The following is a 12,772-nucleotide window of genomic DNA, read 5'->3' as shown; positions in this document are numbered from 1 at the left end:
CCAATAGTGTTTTAACGCAAGCCAGGTAACAGCTCATCTTTAGAAGCAAGATGGCGCTGCGTGAGTCAGCCGTAGGTGGCTCCCAGTAGTGGCGGTCTCAAAGTGAATTATGGGTGATGCATTGATAAGAATGCTAAGCCCTCAACAAGTTTTTGGACCCCCTGAACCCTCCAGCATTTTACCTTGGGTCACAGTACTGGTGGAGCAGGCGGAGCTATTGATTGTCAGCTGTAGGTGTTTGGAGTGTGCACTGGTTGCTTTGCCAGGGCGCTGCAACGCAGATAGTTTGTGGGCCGAGATGGGGCCGAAAACAGGCACGAGAGGGAGAGGTGCTCTCCAGCAAGTGGGCGCCCAAGTTTCCCCCCACTTGTGCGCGACTGATGCAGAAGCGGCTCCAGTGACGGGGCAAGTCGGGCGAAAGCAAAAGGTCCGGATAGAGAATCTCCCGGACGGGAAGGGAAGGGGTGTAGTCCCCTGCCCCAGCCACAGCGGACCGGCGCTTTAGTTTTGGATATGCTTAGAGGAGCAGGGAACAGTGCTCCTGCACTGGAAACGGGACAGCAAATCCATACCCTGGAACAAGTTAGCAGTCAGTGCTCTTCACAGACCGGTAAGTCTTTGTTAAGCTTAGAGATACCGGGGGGCCCTGTGGAGTCAGAGGTACATGGTAGGATAGTGACGGGAGATTCGACAGAAGGGGAACAAGGGGCTCAGGAAGCTTCTTTCTTGGGACATTCTCAACCTATACAACAGACTGCAAGAAGAGGGTGGATACTCAGAGCAGAACGCAGCGCTGCATAACGGAGTGCAAAATGAAACCGGGGCGGATGGAGGTTTTACGGGCAGGAACAATCAGGCAGGCTGGAGTCAGCCCAAAGCTGCTAAGTGCAAGTGCAAGTTCAATCTGTTCTAAACGCGAAGGAGAAGAATCCAGGAACTAAGCAAAAGCCCTCTAGTAAGGCACAAACTGTGTCTGTAGTGGTGTGTGCGAAGAATCCAGCTAAAATTAGCACCCACATCCCAGTAGGTAAAGCAAGAACCCTCAAGACCCTACATGTGAGGAGTGAACGGGAGATGGACTCGGAGACCAACAAAGTTGATTTCTTCTCATTGTCAGATGTTACATGGTCAGACGAGGGGTCTGGGTCAGGGTCTAATTCCAAGCAGAGCGAGACGGATAGTGTACCCGATACCTGTGGCACAGATTCAATCGCTACAGCCAGTAAGAATTCTAGAGCAGGAAGGATGGATAAACAAAAGCAGAGGGAATTGAAGTGGGACTACTCTATGGGAGGTCAATTGCTTGGGAGCACCACTAAAACTGCTGGTGACGACCAACCATCATCACCCCCGTCACTGGTAACCATTTTGCAATGTGTAATTGCGCATCGAGAGGAAGCCCGACAGGAAAGTAGGCGATCACAGGCTGCAGCGCTTAACTACAGGGAGTAGTTGGGAAAATAGCGAAAACCTGTAATACCATTATTGATTGGATGTCGGATTTTGAGACCAGAGCAGCCTCCCTGGAAAGGACAGCACAGGTTCTAAGGGTCAGGTGGAAAGCCATGACAATCAACTAGTAGACATCCAATGGAAACTAGAGGAGAGCGTTTTTTGTGAATTCCCGAAGGGAAAGAGGGGTCGGACCAACAAATGTTTATGGTACAACTTTTGCAAAAATCATTTCCTGAATTGGAGGGCTGGGACTTCAAAGGGCACACCGAGTCCCGTTTACAATCCTCCAGCCAGTTAGCTCTAATGATAAGCCCCGGACGTTTCTGGTTTACTTTGGTAATTTTTTACTGAGAGAAATGGTGTTTGATAAAACCAGACCAGAAGACCAACGTGCTGCCGAGGTGTTCTCATTTTTTACAAGACTGGATTTCTTTCACTATACAGTTGAGCGCCGCTGGCGCTTGCACCAAATGATCAAACCCTTTCAGGAGAAAGGGGCTCAAGTCTTCCTTCTAAATCCAGCACGGCTGAAAGTTATCTGGAATGAGCGGGCTCAATTTTTCACTTCAGAAATCAAAGCCAAGAGTGCCTAAACGCAGGAGGGGTTTGATCCCGAGACTTCGAGTATCTTGACTTTGACTTTAACTCAATGATGACCTAGCGCTGGAAAGTTTTTAGCTAGAACTTGACTCGGATTAAATGTTTGTACTTTTTTCACCTTTTTGGAGGTTGGGGGATTCAACTATAATAGGCTTCCAGGGTCGGATAGGATGGTTCTTTTCCTCTCTCTCTTGTTTCTCTCTCTCTTTCTCATCTTTTTTTGTTTTTTGTCTTTCCTGTTTGCCTCTTTTCTCACATCATCTTATATTCTTCCTTATACACTTATATTCTTGCTCTTTCTATTTATTGGAAGTATCTTTGTATTCGTTTAAGTGTGACAAGGGTCACCAGAGTGAAGGGGTGTACAGGGAAGTGTGAAGGTCTGGTTTTTATTGGAGGGGTGAGGAGAGAGGGGGAAGGTGAATGCTGTTTCCCCTTATGTATTGTGTTTTCATTTATTCCCAAGGGGAAGGAAAGGAGAGGGGAAGGAGAGGAGGGGGAGAAAGAAAAGGGATGGGTTAATAGGTTTCACATGGAGGGAAGTGTGATAGTCCCAATAAGGAAAGAATATAGTCACCAGTAAGGAAAGTATATGCCACTGCAGGGAGAACCACCATTCATCCAACGCAGACCGAGACAGGTCTGTTGCTTCATAGTTTGGGGTGGGGGGGTCGGGAATCGCTGGGAGTGGGCTTGTTCAAGTGGGAGTGGGGGAGGGGTGCTTGTGGGGGGAGCTGGGGGGGAGAAAACTCAGGAAGGCAATAAGTCAGAGTAACTTAAGTAGCAAGACAGGAAGGACCAGGAGGAAATGGTTCAGCAATCAAGTCGGCTGTTTCAAGAATCTTTGGGATGGGTAGACTGTCTATTTGCTCTATAATATTGGGGGCTTGACTGACAGGGGGAAGAGAGACAGGTCAAATCAGTTATTACAAACTATGGGGGGCAGATATAATTTGCCAACAGGAAACACACATTACATGGCAAAAAAGAGGCTTAACGTGATTCAAGGGTACACGCAGGTGATCTGCTCATCTCAGACCACCACAACTAGAAGGGTTTCAATTCACGTTTCTAATCGAATGCCAAAAGTCGAGCGAACACTTTCTGATAAATGGGGTCGGTGGGCTATCGCGTCAATAGCAAGGGGACTAACACTCTGTACGATCTATGGGTGCAATTTCGATGACCCCGTCGTATTGAAAGAGCTTAAGCTAGAACTAGCGTTTTGGGGGGGATTTCAATATCCATCTAAATGCAGATAAGCCATTTATGAAAAAATACCAGGAAGGAAACCACAAGTCTTCAAGGCACTAGAGGCTCTGGTGACAAGCCATGGGCTAGTCGATATGTGGTCTCATCGAAAGCCTGGGAAGGCAGGTTATACATATTATTCCTGCCCCCATAAAAAATACGTTAGTTTGGACACTTTTTTCATCTCCGCTAGTCTTATAGAGGGCACTAACATCAGGAGATTACCAAAAGTATTGTCGGACCAAAATCCTTTGATGTTGAAAATACCAATACAGGGAGTCGATCGGCTGATCACCAAATGGACATTCGATAGGAAACTGTTGGTTACCGAAGGGTTCATAGAACATATTAGGGGGTGTACCCGTCAGTACTTTGAAATGAATAGGTATAGCACGTCCAGAGAATTGTTATGGAACGCTTTTAAGGCGGGGTTAAGGGAAGAGATTGTTAGTTTTGAAGGTTTACGTAGGAGGCAGCAGAGGTTAGAAATACAGCAATTAATGGAAGAACTGTCGAAATGGGATGAAGAGCATAACCCAGCAATCGCGCAAAAACAAGAGGAGTGAATAACCCAATTGGGACTTGAAGCCTTAAGGATTAAGGCTAAAGTTAAAGGTTTTTTCGGTAATTCCGTGGCCGAAATATATCAAACTTACGCCCAAGATAACTACGAGTACGGCGAGGCCACAGGAAGACATTTGGTATTACGTCTTAGACAAAGGGCAGCGGCAAATAATATTGCGAGACTCAAAGGAAAGAACGGAATTGTGGCTACGGAACCGCAAGAAGTGCTTGAATTTTTTGCAGATTTCTACAGGGAGCGGTATCAATCTAGACATACTATTTCGACCGGGATACAGCTAGAATTTGGGGTAAACCCCCTCTCGTCATGCAGGAATTAGAGGAAGATATGACAATAGGGAAGTCAAAGAAGTTCTTCAAGGGATGGCTTCAGGAAAGGCAGCAGGTCTGGACAGTGTCCCTCTGGAAATCTATAAGGCTTTACAGAAGGAGCTTGTCCCCCACCTTTTGGATTTATTTATTGTGATTCAGCTGAGGGGAATCCTGCCTCAGTCTTGGCAAGAGACTAATATCGTCCTCTTTCTAAAGAAAATGGCAGATGACCCATCCTCATATAGACCAATAACCCTGATAAATGCAGATGAAAAGCTATATTCCAAAATGATCACGTGTAGACTGGCTAGAATTATTACACCCCTGGTAAGTCCATGGCAGCACAGCTTTATACCAGGGAGAGGGACCTCAGATCATATTCGCCGGGTAATATCATTGTTTGACATAGGAGAAGTTTCAGGGGAGCAGATGTCCCTTTTATTACTCGACGCACAAAAAGCGTTCAATCAGGTTGAATGGACATACCTTTGGGACAATCTTCGAAATAAGGGTTTTGGTCCACGTATATTAACAGCTATAAAAGCTGTGTACATTCAATCTTCTGCAAGGATTCAATTGAAGGGTAGGGAAAATAATAAGACTCCGATAGCCCGGGGAACAAGACAGGGTTGCCCGTACTGCCCTATCCTCTTCGCATTATATATAGACCCCCTTATAAATGCAAATTTACAAGATCAAGATATCAGACCATTTGTGGTCAGGGGGTTTAAAACCAAGGTGTTAGCGTATGCTGACGATATAGCTGTCATCACCCCTGACACAATAGGCGCATTAGCAAGGATTGAGGAGTTGACATGAGAATTTGGCAGGGACTCTGGGTATGGCTTGAACACAGATAAGACCATGATAGTGTGTAGTAAAAACACGGCCTGCCAGGATCCACGCAAAACTGAGACCGCTACTTACCTTAGGATAGCTATTTCCACTGAGGTTGACTCTATATGGGATATAAATGCGTCACCTCTTATAGAAAACATAGGTAGAGGTCTAAGGAGAATAGATAATTTACACCTTTCTATTATAGGAAGAAGCAACGTGATAAAAATTACGATGTTTCCCAAGATTCTATACTAACTCCGTTGTTTTCCACTGGAACCAGCAAATACTTTTTTCAAGAAAATAAATGGGATGTTTTCACAATTTATTTGGAATTATAGAAAAATCAGGAGATCCATGACATACATAACATTAACGCAATATAGGTGGGGGGGGAGGTTGGCAGTTCCTAATCTTTTATACTATTATTGGGCCTTAATGTTGCAGCAAAAGGGCATATTGTTTAAACACAAGGTAGAATCTACCCTGCGAGGGCAGGAGGAAACCCCTCCATATATCTTCAAATTGGCCATTGGTGATGCAGCACCTGGGATCCTTTTGAGACAGTTGGAGGGAAGCTACTTTAAAAAAAACTTGGTTTAAGTTGCTTAGAGACGCCTGGAACATTTGGCACAGAGTGTGCAAACACTTAGAAATCCCAAAGGTACAAAAACCTTATACTTGTGGCGTTCATCAAGTTTCCCTGTTCCATTATATGATGTATTGGGAAAAAGATGGGAACAGGCAGGAATCAACAGTATAGGTGATATGCTTGATATGAATGGGGTTATATCCTTCACAGAACTTCAGGAGAGATATGGGGTGGAATCTAGTTCTTTCTTTAAATATGTCCAAATAAGGGAGACAATCTGACCCTTAGTACCACAGGTTATAAACAAGGGAAGAATACAGTTATTGGAGCACCTGGTTTTTAAACAGTCGTACGTTAATGATATATATTCCATCATGCTTGTGGCCAATGCGGATGACATTCTGAGAATCGAATCTGTATGGGCAGATAAACTGGGGAACTCGGATGTAGACCTAGGCAGATCACTTAGGTTGTCTAAAATGGTGTACTTGTCAGCTAACCTAAAAGCACAACATTTTAAAACAGTTTTCAGTTTATATTTTACTCCGGCAAAATTATTTTCCTGGGGGAAACAGGATAATGACCACTGCCCAAGGTGTGCAAAAGGACATGCAGATATTGTGCACATGTTCTTTGAATGCACTAAACTTAATGAATTAAAATAGGGGGTTGAAATATTACTGCATAAAACTAATTCACGGCCAGTCCCATTATCTTCAACTTTGATGTTACTAGGCTGCGATGAAACTTTACAGATGGAACCTACTCATGTTTCTTTCTGTTTTATGGTATCTGCAATACTCTGTATACTGATTGCAACACAATGGAAGTATGTGGATCCTCATACCTTTCAAGCCTGGTATGCTAAACTGTTTTATGTATTTAATTTTGATATGGGGCTGTATAAATGCAAAGGCCTTAGGGCGAAGAAAAGAGGCTTACAAGTATGGAGCCCGCTCATTGAACAATAGATTAGCCGGATTTTCCTGATCCCTATTTTTTATGTATGAGTTGATTTGATTTGCTGCTTTAACTACTGCTTGTTTTATGGCTTACTCTATTTTATGCTTTCCTGACATACAAAAATAAAAAAGATATAAAAAAAAGAAGTAAAGTGAATTGAAAGGCACAATGAAAGAGAGGGAGCGGACAAGGAAGAGAAATAAATTATAGATTATTGGTAGAGGTGTAGTAAAGAATGTAGAAGGAATAAGGTAACACTGTAAGAAGAGTATGGGGGCAAATGTTTCCCTTGTTTCATGGCAAACACAAAAGGGGCATTGTTATTAATGTAATTATTGTGTATAATTGTATATAGATTATTGTAATATATTGTATTTATTGACATGCATGTTCTCAATAAAAATGCATTTTATCAATAAAAGATGACTTTTTCTAATATAAAAAACAAGATTCCCCTCGTGGCAATGGCCATTGGAATAAATGAATTTATCATTTTTATCCTGAGTAGAACACACTTATTCAGAGAAAAGAAATTATGGGGCATATTATCAAGGATGGCGTTAAAGTTATCGCCGGTTTAGAGGCAGAAAACTGCAGCTAAAGCGGCGATAATGGGCTTGATAATATGCCGCAGAGAATTCCCATAGAAGCCCATGTTCACACCGGAACCTGGGCTTCTATATGAATTCACAAGGGCATATTATCAAGGCCATTTTCGCCGCTTTAGCGGCAGTTTTCTTCCGCTAAAGCGGCGATAATTGTTAACGCCGTCCTTGATAATATGCCCCTATATCAGGAACCCTTTTTCTAGCACTGTTTCCACTGGATGATAGGTGGTAAAGTACCATAGCAAGCACATGATATGTCACATTAATCATCCTAAACACATTTCTAACACACACTTGAAATCTTTTACTCCTATGGGCACGAGATATATTTATTTGCGGAATTGCATGAACCTTCAACCACAGGTCAAACTCTCTTCCAGGGCAAGTTAAAAAGCCTCACATTTTAATTATTTGCCTTAAATTCTTAGGGGGAGATTTATGTTTCCTGGCGCATCCCTGCAAATCAGCAGGGATGCGCCAGAAAAGATGCGTCACGCAAGTTTACCCTTGCGTCACCACAGATGCGCCGCATTTACAATGCAGCGCATCGTGGCGCAAGGATAAACAGATGCGTGACACATCTGATGGCGTAAGGGCGGCGCATTGCTGGAGTCGTGTCGCAAGCACGACGCAACTCCAGCAATGTTTAGGGGCTGCCCATACCTAACATGCTGCGTCATGCCTTACGCCTGTTCAAGCAGGCGCAAGGTTTTGACGCAGCAGCATCGGAAAAGTGACTGAGTGAAATCTTGTAGATTTCACTGCATCACTTTTCCGAGGCTTTTTCCGATGGAACGCCCACCCTGCATACATTAAACCTGACGCAGGTTTAATGTGGCTCAGGGCTTTACACCGTGACGCATCTCCATAGATGCGTCACAATGTAAATAGGGCGCAACGTGGCGCAAAAGTGGCGCAAGTCTAACATAAATCTGCCCCATAGTCTTATTTACACAATGCCAACAAGTATTTATATGTTGAAAAAAAATTGCATTATTTTGGCATACATTAACATCATAAATAGATTTCTTCATATATTGTCTAATCTTCATTGTCTTGCAGAATACCAATCTTCTTGTCTCAGGCTTCCTTCATTTGGCTTTCAGCACCGTTGGCACAGAGACTTCATACAAAATGCATACACTGCTGATGCAGAAAAGGGCTCAGCAACATTGTTAGAAACCCTTATTTATTTCTTCGCCTGCCGTCTTCCCCGTACCGCAAACTCAAACAGCGTATCCAAATGTATTTTCTTCTTCAGTGGGAATGCATATTCTATTGTGTCTTCTGACAAACATTTTGACTACTCATGAATACATATTTGATTCAACATTTGTGGAATCATCCATAAGGTCCACTTTCTTCATTATGAATTCACATTTTCAGAAAGAAACTCCTGATATCTGTGATGTCATCAGCACAAATGGATGGATTGCATAGGAAAGGTTATGTAGCCATCCAGGGGCCGTGACATGGACTGTTGCAGTGGATCAGGGCAGAGCTGAGCACCTGTGCTTATTTTGCTGCACTGTGTAATGAGCTCATGCATGGTCTCATGGACGTAACAAAGGCCCTAGCAGCCCTTGTGGCACAGGGGGGACCCCAACCCATCCTGGGGACCCCAATCCTTCAAAGCGGGCCCCATTCAACCAACAGAAAACGACCATTTGTGATATATGGAAAACTCGAGGGGCACTCATCACATTCTGCAGGTGGGCCCCATAATTTTGAAATACACCACTTCATGAATTAACTCCAGTAGAGATGTAAAGAAAGAAAGGCAGCGCCAGTTTAGTGGTTCCGACTTGTGCTCTCTGGAGTTCATGCATTTCTAAAGCGAAACGGAATCCAAATCAGATTATGATAAAAAAAAGAATTATAAATGAGTAGATGTTTGACTGCTTCGGTGTTCAAATTCTCACTGTAAAATACATTTCACAAAATTTAGTAGGTAACCGGTAATTCTGATTAAAGTTGTCATATCAGGCGATATATGACCTATCCCATCAATTATTACATATTGTTCAATGTGAAGGCTACAATAGAGAAAAGCCCCAGAAAACAAAAAATGATGGATCATTTGAATAAAAGTGCAGTTAAGAATTACATTGAGTGGCTGATAAACAATCACCAAAATGTAATGTCGCCTTGTGATCGAGAATAACTATTCTGATAATATTCTCCAAAGATGCACAGACTCTATTTAACAAGTTTCATATATTTGTTGTCCTTGCTTAAAATTCCTAAGCATGTCTAAAGACTGGAAGATGTTGATAATTGGCATCATCTTTTTTGGATGTTTTCCAAATTAGTAATGTTCTTTTCCTCCAAGGCATGTAATTAATTATAGTGGTTGGAGCTTGAAAGATTTATTTTTGGCTGTTAGGAAAGCCTTGTTGCAGTTATAACATTTTACTGTCTTTGAAAAGTAAAAACAAAAATGGTTTACTTTCTTTATAGCACATACTCAAAATACTTTTTTGCCTATAAGTGTTTTATATCATCCATCCATATCTTTGTTTTCACTGATAAGGATCAGTTTTGGTTGGTATTGGTTAGTAGTTCTAAACAGAAAAAAACATGACCACACCTAATAAACATACACGGCTTCTGCAGTTATGGTTACAAATTAAAATTAGAAACCCACTTGAATCTACTTGACAGTTATGATCAGGTTCGTAATACATAAATTACACCCCAGGCATGTAAGCTATCACTTGCACAGAATGTGGAATGCTTGATGTAACAGATACTATTACATATGACATTAAGGATCGTAATTGTCAGATTGCATATCAGATTATGATTAACACTATCAAATAGATGACTGAAATTACATTCATATAATTTATTGGCTTGAGAGTGTATTGTTATTTAATGACACTCTATTTTAGGTCTTGCTATTTATTGATGCAATTATTATAATTTCATAAGCATTGCATGTGGTGTGTGTTATGGTTTGCATGGCTGTTATACAATTTATAGATTGCAAAGCTAACCATATCCTGTGAATGTTAGTCAAAATGCTTTTCATTGCATAAGAGGGTGCTGCTTTTTCTAAAGTGACAGAACGTGGCTACACATTCTCAGTCTCAAATCCGTTCAGCTGGCTGCATCTGATTCCTTCACAGGGAGACAGTTGTACACAAACCCAGGATTTGTCTCCTTTTCTGGTTTACTTAGTTCCCTCAATTGCCTCGTTGAACAGTGCACATAGCTTTATAAAGAATGAGCTCTGTTGATGATCAAATATTAGGGTCACAGGCTGCTTCCTCAAATATGTCATTCAGCAGTGTCCAGAAACCTATATTATTTTGCCCCAAGCCATGTTTCATTGATCGCTCCTCCCAGATATAGTTTTCTTTAAACTTTCATCCTTCATCCTCAGAAGAAACACTGATCTGTTCAGAATTTAGGGAATCTACCCAGCCCCACTTAGACCCTGCCACTTTTGCTATGATTTTTACTATATCTAGAAAACACAGCTTCTTCAGTCTCTTTCCCATCTATTTCAATCACGCAGAAGTCAACAATGGAAGGGCAGCACCCAGTGTTCCTTCAATTAGGCAATGCATCTGGTCCTTTGTGCCCCATGGGAAGAAAACTGAAGGTGTTTTAACATGGTATGACGTGGCTTCTATTCAAAACCATCAATTATGCCTGTTAACTAGTCTCATAAAATATTTAGGCATACACAATATTGGCAAGTTGCAAAGGATTGTATGTGATTTCATTGAAAAACAATTTAATGGAATACTATTAGTGAGAAACCACTGCACCTAAACCAATCAATAAACTTCATTTCGGTAATCAGACCATAAAGTACAAAGTGCAACCCAATAAAATGTAAAACTTAGATATACAAAAAAACATTAGTTACATTAAAAAACTAGAAGATCATTTAGATGAATGTTTTAAAACGCAAGCATTCACAAGGAAAATAAACTATACATCGGTTGCCTTTAAAAGCTGCTAGCTAATCAATTCATATTACATTATGGATAAAAATACAATCCTCCTACAGGCTATACCACATCAATGATTCGCATTGAATTATTAAAATTAAACTTCTGCTTCCTTTGAGATCGTAACGATAAAAAAGGATTGCACATTTTCAAAACCCCACAACTGCAACAAAACTGTTTAGTGGAAATATACGAGATTAATGTGATTTACCATTTCATAGAAACTTATTGTTAGAATGTCTTTTTACCAACATGGCTTTTGCATACTTATTTTTTTAAGGTGTGAATACAATGGTTGCTATCTCAATTACATGTGTGTCAGAGGTATATATTGTGGTGCTTCACTTCAGGGGACATTACTTTGGATCTATAGCTTTTACATTGTCAATTACTTTGAATGCTTTTCATTCATTGACCCCCTCATTGCCCCTAATCATATATGATTCTTGACCTCATTACAACTCCTGAACACCTGCATCTCTTTCCCATAAACTCCCTTACCACACAAAAACGACCCCATCCCTGACTCCTAAACCCCACCCACCCCTGAGCCATAAATATTATTCACCAAACCTAACTACATTCATTCCAGACCCCTAAACGTATACATTTTTTTTAACCGAGTTTTATATAGCGCAAACTTGACCCGAATCGGGTATCAGAGCGCATTACATAGCAACAGTTGCATTACATGAGGACACATTCATTTTTGTTAGGTATGGGGAGATTAAGTGATTTGCCCAGAATCACAGGATGTTCAGCGTCATTGCCTAGACTTGAACCCAGTTCCCAAGATTCAAGGTTGATCGCCCTAGCCGTTAGACCAACTCCTCTCCTCGCACATACCTGAACCCTATAAAATCTTCACCATGCTTAAACCCCAAAATCACTGACCTCCCAAAAGCCCGTCACCACCCCTAAACACAATCCATTCCAGACACCTAAAAACTCTTCATGACTTGTAAACTCCACCCACCCCTGATCCCTAAAAAACTCTCTCTACATCCAAACTCTACCAGCCTCTGAATAAATTAGAACCCTTCACCATCTTAACCTCCACTCCTTCCTGAACCCTAAAAAACATTTACTACCTTAATCTATCCATCACTCAACCTTAAAAATTCCTCACAGCCCTCAATCCTACCCATCCATGAACCCAAAAAACCTCTCAACACTCCTACATTCCACCCAACCCTCATCCCTCTCCACCCCACAACTCCACCAATTCACTGAACACACCCACCACCTCGAAACTCCACTCATCTCTGAATGCAATAAACTCCCTTTTACACAAGAAATCACCCATCCCTGACTCCTAAAAACCCTCAACACCTCTAAACATCACCCACCCCTCAACCCAAACCCCTCTCTACCCCTGAACTCCACTCAATTTTAATGTAATGTGAGATTTTTCTTTACAATTATCTTTCCTTAAAACTTTGATTTTTTAGTTTTTTCTTAAAAGTGGCTTTCAATGATTTGGTTTGCTCCAATGTGGTTTCTCGGTTTATGTTTTATATTAATCCACATACAGCAGTTTTGAAGTAAAACTTGTCCTCTCCACATTGGTCCTCAATCACTGCCTGAGACCATAACCCTTGAAGTTA

Source organism: Triturus cristatus, chromosome 8 (genome assembly GCF_964204655.1).
Source record: "Triturus cristatus chromosome 8, aTriCri1.1, whole genome shotgun sequence".
Classification (NCBI taxonomy): Eukaryota; Metazoa; Chordata; class Amphibia; order Caudata; family Salamandridae; genus Triturus; species Triturus cristatus.
This window is presented reverse-complemented; position numbering follows the sequence as displayed.